The following is an 8,517-nucleotide window of genomic DNA, read 5'->3' as shown; positions in this document are numbered from 1 at the left end:
TTTAACAGGGTGGTTCAGTCCCTTTACATTCCAGCTCACAAATTTAAGTGCACTAGCCATTATCAATTAGTAATGCATAAAAGGCAGCAGGCATATAAAAAATCAAGCGGTACAATAGCAGTCTGGGAGCAGAGATGTAAACATAGATTCGTAAGGTCAAAATATAAACATGTCCTAAACAATAAAGAAATGTTGGAACTGGAAAAGCCACCCCACCCACACAACCCAAAACTAGACGGTTACCAAAACAAGTAGCTAGCTCTACCAGAAAAATTAACCCAAATACAATTTCCAGATCTGTGTCATTGACAGCAGTTCCGTATAAATGCTATAACAAACAGTAACTAGTTTATGCACTAGAAAACATAACTACAGATTAGAACACCTTCTGCCGAGATATACAACTTAATACAGAGCGAATCGGAAGAATACCAAAACTAACCTACCCGCGAAATATTATAGAAGAATAAAGTAGGAGAAAGGGGAAAAAAAAGGTAAGAAGGAAAAAGAAAAAAAGAGGAAGGGGAAAATTATAAATTCAAGACGAGTATTCATCAACCGTTTACCGAGAAGGGAGAAAAAAACATTCAGAGAATGGAAAAAAAGGGGGTGAAGAAAAGAAAAAGATAAAATAAATAAGTATTTAAAACAGAGGAAAAATAAATCAGCAGTTGAACTGTGAACCGACAAACAGGGAGGCCTTCACTAAAGACTTCAAACCTCCAAAACAAGTTAGATTTAGTTGTAGAACTCTGTAGGTAAAGTTATACAGAGGTAAAAATAGATTACACACACACCAAATCCCGGGAGAGATTGTCAACAGCCTTTAGAGTTTCAGAGAATAATGTCTGAGTGATTCAAGTGAATTCCGAGTCCAGAGAAGGTAATTTTACTACGAGGAGTACTTATCCACCATTTTAGGAAGTCCGATCAGATTCCGAAGATGACTGGATAGCCGGAAGACTTGCCACAAACGCTTCAGCTTCCCTCGCTGATTTGAACCACTTGAATTCCCCGGTATTAAACTTGATTCTTAGGTCAGCAATATTACGAAAGGAAGGTTTGAAACCACGATCAAAAAGCACTTTCATTGCGCCTTTATACTCAGCGCGCATCTTTAAGGTCTGGGGTGCAAAATCTTCCACAAAGCGAATGGTTGTATCCTGGAAAGAAAAAGAGCCTCTGCGACGTGCCTCCACAATCAGACTGTGCTTTACCTGGTATTGATGGAAACACAAGATTACTGGTCGTGGACGGGATCCCAGAATTCCCGGGGAGACATAGACTCTGTGTGCCCGTTCCAGCTCGGGCGGGTTTGGAAGCAAATCCTTCCCGAATATCTCACAGAGAAACTCGGCGAAAAACTTCACGGTTGACCCCTTCTCAGTTGCCTCTGGTAATCCCAGAATTCTGATGTTGCAGCATCTGCTGCGATTTTCGAGATCCACCATTTTGGAAAGAAGTTTATTAGATTTTTCCTCTAAGCTGGAACAGAGAGTCTCCAAGTTACGAACCCGACTTTCTAAAGCTTCAGAAGTCGAATCGATGCGAGATAAGTGTTCAGCATGTTGGTCCACTTCATCGTTGATCCGATCCAGTTTCTCTTCTAACTGTTTGAAAGCGGTTTTAATTTGCTTTAAGATTTCGTCTCGGAGATTGTCAAGCGCCTCCATCGTCACGTCCGACGAGGTCGTAGTTTCTTTTCTCCCGGATTTAGAACTCTTGCTAGACATTGTAGGTTAGATATATTCACAGGCAAGTAAGAGATACCGAAATAATTCCTAACTAAGCTTTATAAAATGGAGACATTTAGTGCAAAGGTAGCGACAGTAACGGAACAAAAGTTCAGAGCAGCAAAGCGATCGCCATCTTACCGGAAGTCGAGAAGAGAATGGTTAATGGAGAATGGTCAGCGTTGGGGGGAGGGGGGTCGAGATATACAGTATGCATTCACTCTGCAGTGTAAGGGTGCTAACACCTCATCTTTTGCAACGGGCGTATGGTTCAAGGCAGCACCGTCTTCTTCCCTGAATTTCCTTGCTTCCATATATCCTCCACGCTAAATTCAGCTGGGATGTATTCATCTGACACCTCGCCCTTTCCTTCGGGCTCCACACAGACGGCCGGACAGATCCACTCACTCTTTGATCATCCATTTCCCGCAATATATTTATACAATCCCAGAGGATTCTCCTCTGCCTTTCCTGATTGATCGGTGCCGTGCCCTCTTTTTACAATATACTTATATAATCCCAGAGGATACCCCTCTGCATTTCCTGATTGGAAATCAGATGTCTATTTACCAGAAAATAAAATCAGCCTGTTCTCAACCATAAACCTCGGCAAACCCCCGGCTAATCGCTCTCAAATTGGCCCCGCATGAAATTAACACCTTAACTTGTGGAAAAGCCCTAACTTTCTGCAGAACTATTTTCAGCCTGGTATAATTATGGTCACTGGTCGCAAATGGTCTCTTATTGACTCTTCAGGGCATTTGCCCTTAAAGATAAAAGATAAAGATTAGCGTTATTTGTCACATATCATATAGTAACTATTAGTGGGAAGATAGAGGATTGGGAAGCTGTTAAAAACCAACAGAAAGCAGCTAAAGAGATAAAAGATGAAATATGAAGGTCAGCCGGCTGATAATATCAAAGATGATACCGAATGTGTTTTATTTTCAGATATAAACAAAGTTACAGAGAGGCGAGAGTGTATATCGGACCACTGTAAAGTGACACTGGAGAGTTAGAAATGGGGGAAACAATGAAATGGCGGACGAACTTGATAACTATCCTGCACCAGGCCTCCCGGTGGAGGAGACTAGCAGTATTCCAGAAATCCGAGAGAGTTTGGGGACAGAAGTGAATGAGGTTTCCATTACTAAGGAGCAGCTGCTTGGGAAGCTGAAGGTTCCGAAATTAGACAAGTCACCCGGACCTGATGGACACCCCAGATTTCTGAAAGAGGTAGCTGGAGGGATTGTGGGGACGGTAGTAATGATCGCTCAAGAATTGCCCTTAACCTGTGACCTCTGGTTCCAACATCTGTGGAAAAAGCCTGCTTGCATTAACCCTGTCTATGCCCCTCATAATTATGTACAACCTGATTTACTCTTATTCCCTGGGATCCCAGTTCCTTTATCAAACAACGAGGTTACGTTAGCCACACTCTGCTCGGCAGGAACGTCTCCAGACGGCAGAGAAATTTTGGAAGACGGTCATCTACAGAAATACTATTTTCCATGCTCACTATCTTTATTTCATTCCAATGTAGAGAGTATGACTGCTAACATTTGTTAGTATTTGACCTGAATTTCAGTAACACATAAACAAAAGAATACGGGGCAGGAGTTGGCCACCAGCTTCCCAACACTTCCCACCCACTCCATTCATATCCTAACCCGAATCCCGCATGGATTATAGAGTCAAAGAGCACTGCAGAACAGAAGCGGCCCCTTCGGCCCATCTAGTCCATACCAGCCGTCTGATTAGTTCCATCCACCGGCTCCAAGAACATAGCCTTCCAAATCCCTCGCATTCAAACTTCTCTTAATTGTTACAATTCAACCTGCATCTCGTTCCACTCTCGCGATATCCTCTGAGCGAAGACGTTCCCCCAAAGATTCCGCTTGAATATATAACTTTTCATATTCAACCTGTGACTTCGAGTTGTCAATCTGAGGGGGAAACCCTGCTGACGTTGACGTTATCTATATCCCTCATAATTTTGTTTACCACTAAACATCTCGCCTCATTCTCCTGTGCTTCACTGAATGAAGTCCTAAAACGTATTATTCAGAGGGGCTCGTCCGGGATTTGAACCCGGGACCTCTCGCATGCTCTCAAACTCAGGCCCTAAGCGAGAATCATACTACTAGACCAACGAGCCCATTCAATGCTTCTGAACATAAAACTGACACCTTTCACGTTCTCAATCTCCTTCCTCAACAAATCTGGGAGGTGTTTTATGTCTGACCTTGGAAGACAGGACCAAAGTAGAACAAAGAACAAAGACCTTGTCCAGCACACTAGGGGCCCTTCAGACCACCATGTTTTCTCCACCTATGTAAACCTACGTTCCCGTAACTATAACTCTTCCCTCCTACACAGGCCATAATCCGACAATTTAATGCTCACCTGTCTACGTAGGTGTCTTTTAAAATTCGCAGTTACAAACGCGTCTACCACACTGTTCCAAAACCCACCACACTCTGTACAAACAACTTATCTCTGACATCTTCTCTAAACTCTCCTCCACTCACCTTGCTGCTATCTGCAAGGAGTTTGTACGTTCTCCCCATTTCCGCGTGGATAATCTGATCAACTATTTTAGTTAGACCTCCCCCACCTCCTCTATCTATTACCTCACCCACGTCACTGCACCGTCAGCATTTTAAAACGCCTTTTTATATTAGAAATGTATTTTATTCCATATCCATACTTTAACCACTAACTACATTTTATAATATTCTTTATTCTTCATCATTGCTGAATGTTGAGGTATTTCTTCGCGTGTTTTTCTTGTTGTCGAGCACACCACAGCAAATTCCTTATAGAGTAATGTGAACGAGTCTTAGGCACATATAAATAGTTCGGAAGCCTAAGATTTTTGCACAGTACTGCAGTAATTTTATGTATTGCACTTTACTGCTGCCGCCGAGAAAACAACAAATTTCATGAGATATGTGAGTGATGACAAACCTGATTCTGATATGGGTCTCTGTTGTGGATTGAGAGTGGGAAGGAGACAGGGAAAGGGGAATCATGTTTGGGAAAAGTAGAAGGGAGATGGGAGAGAGCGGGAAGCACCAGTGAGACATTCGGCGAAGATCAATAAACCGACTGCTTGGAATCAGACGACCTTGCCTGCTGCCTCAGTGCTGAGTGCCTGTACCTACGTCACTCTGACCCCGGAGCTCCTTCTCTACCACCCGTCCAACACTCCCTCCCGCGGCGCTCCAGCTTCACCATTCCCAAGACCCGTTGCTCCCGCCAAATCTACCAACTCGTTCTACACTGCATGTTGACAAATACAGTACTGGGCAGAACTCTTAGGCACTTGAGCTGTATATCTGTCTGTGTCTCAGACATTTGCACAGTACTGTATATGCTCGCGCGCACTTGTATGTATATTTTTTTTCCTGTTCGGCCACGTATTTTCAACCCTTCTCCATGCTCTGTCTGACCCCTCCATTATATGCCACGAATACAGCTACATCCCAGCTCTCGGTGATAACCTAAAATTATTCTGCAGCTTTGAGAAATGTATGTGTTTAAGATCACGTTTGTTTCCTCTGATATTGTGGGAGACGTCCTTGGCTGGAAACGGTTAAACGAGTGTGTTTGTTCAGTGACTGTAATTAATGACGGTCTCACTGGAAACCGCTGACGTTTGGGGACTTTTCCTTCTCTCCAGTTCATCAGTAAATATGGCTCTTCCCACACTTCCGTGAGATCATTTCCATCGGCACTGCCGGGACAACAGCGCCGCCCCGAGTCAGAGCGTGGTATTACACGTGAAAGATCTAGCTCGGTTCTGCATTCTCACTGCTGTGGTGCTTGTTGTTATATCCAGGTACTGATGCTATAAACCACGCATTTGGTCCTTCTGTACACTCAGACTGAGATGTAGCTATTTTCTTTGTCCTGAGTGCAATATTGACTCCTGAATACATATTACATTAAGCTGACGTTCTGGATAAGATGCTGACAGCACTTAACATTCTACTTTCAAGAGACACACAATCTCACTTTCACCGCATCTCCCACTTGTATTGATGTCAGCTTCATTTCCATCTCTATGGAGTGATTTATTTATTAAAAGATACAGCACGGTAACAGCCAATGAGCTCGCACCGCCCAATTACACCCATGTGACCAGTTACCCTGCTGACTCGCACGTCTCTGGGATGTGGGAGGAAACTGGGGCACCTCGAGGAAACCCACTTTGGGAACGTACAAACTTACAGACTGCGGAACTGAACCCGGGTCAATGGCGCTGTGAAACGTTACACTGACTGCTATGTACCGTGCCAACACCAAGGGCCGTCATGATTTTCACCGTTTACACCTGAGAGGTATTGTTTAGCCTGAGGTGGATAAAATCCCCGGGGCCACAGCAAATTTACGTTTAGATCTTGTGGAAAAGTAAGGAAGAAATCGAGTAAACCCTTGCAGAAACTGTTGCTTCATCTTGTAATACCCTGGTTAATGACCTGTTTAATTGTATTTGTTGTACCGGATGGGGTATCTGAGGGATAGAATCTACCAACATTTCTTTTAGATGGTTCTGCGCATGTCTGAAAAAAATCTATTGGAACTTTTTTTTAGATCAAGAGGGTATGAGGACAGAGGCGGTCCCACATACAGGGCTCGTCTGGGAGGTTGGACCGAATGGGATCCAGGGAGAGGTGGCTTGGTGGATGCATAATTGGCTCGATGCTCGGACACAAAGGGTGAAGGTTGAATGTGTTTTTTTTTTTCTCGGACTGGAGGCCAGTTTCAGACCACGTCTCAATCCTGGCGTCGGATACTCCAATATTTGCGTCCAAACCATCCTTCGTCAAGGCCTCTCGTTACAGGATCAGGACATCTACGGATGACACAAAAGCACGAAGTCTTGCTCATAGTGAAGAGGGCTATGGCAGATTACCATAAGATTATAAGATATAGAAGTAGAATTAGGCCTTTGGGCCCATCGAGTTTGTTCCACCATTTCATCATGGGTGATCTATTTTCCCTCTCAGCCCCAGTCTCCTGCCTTCTCCCCGTAACCTTTCATAGCCTGACCAATCAGAAATCTATTAACCTCCACATTAATTATACAAATCTGCCCGTGGCATAGAAATCCACCACTCTCAGGCTAAAGAAAATTTTCCACAATTCCGTTCTGAAGGGACACCCCTCTGTTCTGAGGCTGTCTCCTCTCGTCTTAGACGCATCTTAGAGTTGAAACATCCTCTCCACATGCACTCTATCAAGGCCTTTCGCTATTTGATAGGTTTCAACGAGTTCACCCATCATTCTTCCGAATTCCAGTGAATAAAGTGAATTCCAATGCCATTAGGCTTTACAATTCAACTGCCAGGACTTAAGAACTTTTTTTTAAAGCTATTATTAATGCTTTTTGAGTTAGTGATTTAGATGCATTTCATATTATTACTGAGTTAAGTATTGTATGTAATTAGCTTTTGCTACAACAAGTGTATGGGACATTGGAAAAAATGTTGAATTTCCCCATGGGGATGAATAAAGTATCTATCTATCTATCTATCTATCTATCTAAAGACCTAGATCCATTAAAAGCACTTTATATGACGAAACTCTAACAGATTTGTCCGGCAAGATTTCCCTTAACAGAAGCCATGCTGACTTTGAATTACTTTATCATTAGTTGCCAAGTAGCGTCAAACCTCATCCTCAATAGTAGACCCCAACACTTTCCCAACCACTGAGGTGAGGCTAACTGGCCTATAATTTCCTTTCTTTTGCCTTCCTCCTTTCTTAGAGAGTGAACTGACAGTCTTCCAGGACCATGCCAGAATCAAGTGATTATTGAAATACCATGACCAATGCATCCATTGTCTCTTCAGCAACTTCTCTCCGGACTCTGGGATGTAGTCCATCTGGTCCAGGTGACTTACCAACCTTAAGACCTTTGGGTTTGCCTAGCACTTTCCCTTTGTAATAGCAATGGCACTCACTCCTGCTCCCTGACATCCACAGACCACTGACATACTGCTAGTGTCTTCCTCAGTGAAGACAGATACAAAGTACCCATTAATTTCATCTGCCATTACTTTTCCCCCCATTACTACCTCACCAGCATCGTTTTGCAGTGGTCTAATATCAACTCTCACTTCCCTTTAACTCTTTATATAACTGAAAATAACTTTTGGTATCCCGCTTTATATTATTAGTTAGCCTGTCCTCATATTTCATCTTTTCCCTTCCTATACCCAGGTTGTTTCTGATGCTGAGCAAGGGAGGGCAAAGTCCACGGTGAGCAGGGACTGTGGGGAATCATCAGTGACAGGAACAGTGAGTAATTCTGTAGCTGACAGCAAGGTTCATCACCTCCCTGGTGTCAGGCTCAGGGATGTCTTCAATCATAGAACAGTACAGCACAGAAACAGGCCTTTCGGTCCCTCAATGTCATGCCGGACCAAGTTAATTAGGTAATCAAATGCCAACCCAACTGATCCCTTCAGCCTACACAATGTACATATCTTCCATTTTCCTCACATTCATGTGCCTATCTAAACATCTCTTAAAAGTCTCTAATGTTTCTGCCTCCACTACCATCCCAGGCAGAACATTCCAGACACCCATCACTCTCTGAGCAAAAAAACTTACTCCACACCTTTCCTGTGAAATGACCCCTTCTCACCTTAAGTGCATGCCCTCTGCTGTTAGACGTTTCAACCCTCGGGAAAGGGTTTCTGCGTCTGCCCTGTCTATGCCTCTCAAAATCTTATTAACCTCTATCAGATCTCCCTTCTGCCTCTTCATTCCA

The 8,517-nt window shown here is 43.5% G+C and overlaps 1 non-coding gene across 1 annotated transcript; it reads right to left on the bottom strand.

The window, feature by feature from the left end:
* Nucleotides 1-3,803: 3,803 nt before the first annotated feature.
* Nucleotides 3,804-3,891, bottom strand: trnap-agg (transfer RNA proline (anticodon AGG)). Its single transcript is given in 2 exon segments — nucleotides 3,804-3,839; nucleotides 3,856-3,891. It is a non-coding gene; the product is annotated as a tRNA-Pro (tRNA).
* Between the last annotated feature and the right edge of the window lie 4,626 nt (nucleotides 3,892-8,517).

The sequence above is a fragment of the Hemitrygon akajei genome, unplaced genomic scaffold (assembly GCF_048418815.1).
Source record: "Hemitrygon akajei unplaced genomic scaffold, sHemAka1.3 Scf000088, whole genome shotgun sequence".
NCBI classification, from domain to species: Eukaryota; Metazoa; Chordata; class Chondrichthyes; order Myliobatiformes; family Dasyatidae; genus Hemitrygon; species Hemitrygon akajei.
Note: the sequence above shows the minus strand (reverse complement) of the source record. Positions and strands in the feature narration are given on the sequence as shown.